Source organism: Arachis duranensis, chromosome 8, assembly GCF_000817695.3.
Source record: "Arachis duranensis cultivar V14167 chromosome 8, aradu.V14167.gnm2.J7QH, whole genome shotgun sequence".
NCBI classification, from domain to species: domain Eukaryota; kingdom Viridiplantae; phylum Streptophyta; class Magnoliopsida; order Fabales; family Fabaceae; genus Arachis; species Arachis duranensis.
Window position 1 is genome coordinate 27,754,457 of NC_029779.3, and position 2,418 is coordinate 27,756,874.

The window sequence follows — 2,418 nt, forward strand, 5'->3', positions numbered from 1 at the left end:
AAATCAATTAAATTATCTAACGGATCTCAAGTATCAACTTCACGTGAAATAAACTGCACTTGAGTTTCTACCCAATTCTTTTATTGAAAGATATAGAGAAATTAATCTTTTGAAAAACATATTCTAACCAAATTATTCCTTTTTCTTATGTTATGTGAATTTAATTTTTATGCATTGTCAGTATACATCTAATTATATAACGTTATATCAGTAAAATAATTATTTTTTTACTTTAATTACGTGAATGATTATAAAAAAATAGATGTAATTAAGAAATTACAAAAAATTATTTATATGGTCAGTGTATCAAAATTAAATTTATTATAAAAAAATTCGTTTTTGTATTTCTTGAAAGTTTGACCTAGTGGATAACTATTATAAATAAATTATTTATATATAAATATGTAAATAGAACTTACGAACAGAGTTGCTGTGGTGTAGTGGTTATCACGTCAGTCTTACACACTGAAGGTCCCCAGTTCGATCCTGGGCAGCAACATGTTAATATTTTTTGTTGTTTTCCCTTTTTATCCTTGCTATATATATAACCTTTGTTTTTTAAATCTTGTTGGACGAAGCAAGGACACTATATGGTGTGATTTTATATTTCATCTCATTATGTGTGTGTTTATTTTGCTTCTGGATTACAAATTCAGCTTAGCAGTTAGACGAGGCAATGCAAAAGGCAAAAAGAAAACAACACTTATTCATGGAGTCCACTCACATACACACACAGAAACGCATATACACAATATGTCAATATGGTTGGAATTTGGAATATAGGAGTTCAATGCAACGCACTTAAAAAGTTGCATTATTAAGCCAAGAAAAAAGCTGCCATTATAAAAGTAAATGATCAAATTAATCTTCAAAATATTTTTTTAATTAAATTTATTTTTCAAATATTTTAAATTAGTCATTTAGTCCGTCACTTCTATTGTTAATGACATAAAAGTTTATTGATGTATCATGTGACACTACAACACACATTTAGTAGTCTTAATTGACGATTAACATAATAAATTTATGAAATTAAATCAAATCAACCCAAAATTAAAGGATTCCAATGTCGTCAGGGTATTAAAATTCCAATGTGTGTGTTGTAGGCTTAGTTTGGTAAAGTTTTTACTGTTCAAAAGTAGCTTATAAAACCTAACTTTTAAAAGATAGTTTTTTAAAAGTCGTAACATTTATATTTGGCAAATCAAATCAAAAATAACTTTCAACAAACACAAATAATAACAAATGCGTTTGGTAAAATAGCTTTTAAAATTTAAAAATACTATAATAGATATAAATGTAAGTGTTAAATTTAAAAATTAGTTAATGTATGAAGTTATATTAGACTTTTAAATTTTGAAAAGTACAAGTCAACTTTAAAAATATGTTAGGTGCTTTTAAAGGTATCCCGATCTTTTAAAAGCTGCAAGCGAGGTACATGATATTTTTTATTTACCAAACACAAAAGGAAGCCGATGAGTTTGGAAAACTCCAAATTAATATTTGTGATGAACAAACATTATTGAAATATTTAATTACAAAATTATTAATTTAATCTTCAATTAACATATGTTAATTAATAATTTTGTGATGCAGGTTTTTAATTGGGCTGAAATAAAATGAGAGATTCCAAGCCCAATAAATTAAATTTCAGCCCTATATAATTCTTGTTTTGTGATTGTTGGCTGAAAAGATTTTATCATTTGGGCCAGAAATCAAACATTGCCATAAGCCCAATTTAGTTTTGATGAATGATCCAATGCTTGATCCAAAATTCATCAGGAAAGCAAATGTTACTAATTGGGCCAGATTAAATTTTTGTAGCTAACAAACCCAACATTAATTTTTTTTGAATGTTTCCAAGCTTGGTCCGAAACCAAGCTAAAGAGAAAGCATATAGGCTTCATGCTTTTCAACGGATTCCATTGCTTGCTAAGGATGGATTTCAAAACTTAATATACTAGCATTGGAAACATGAGAGAGAACTTGACTTTGATTTGATGGGAATCATTATGATTAATGCTATACGCTATTCAAAGCAAGAGAAGTAAAAGCAATCCATCAATATGTTTCATTTCATTTAATTGCTTTTACTTTAACTTCACATTCTCTCTCATCTCTTTCTCTCTTCTCTTCGGTTATTGACCAGGAAGCCATGGAAGCAACACTCACCGAAAAGAAGAAGTTGCATGCATCAAGACCATCAAGCTAATGATGGCAAGAAAAAGAAAACCAAAAGTATGCTGTGTCTGAGATAATCACCAAATGTAGTAAGATTTGGTGAGGTAATCTCGGATCCTTCATACTCAAAAAGAAAGAAGAAGATTCAGCCAGCAAGGAAGAGATTCTTGGAGGCATGGCTTACCTCTGATTCTGCTCAACCACCACAGGAAGTAGCTAGAGTGGCGAAGTGATGGA

At 29.3% G+C, this 2,418-nt stretch overlaps 1 non-coding gene across 1 annotated transcript; it reads left to right on the plus strand.

The window, feature by feature from the left end:
- Positions 1–426: 426 nt before the first annotated feature.
- Positions 427–499, plus strand: TRNAV-UAC (transfer RNA valine (anticodon UAC)). Its single transcript has one exon. It is a non-coding gene; the product is annotated as a tRNA-Val (tRNA).
- Positions 500–2,418: the final 1,919 nt, after the last annotated feature.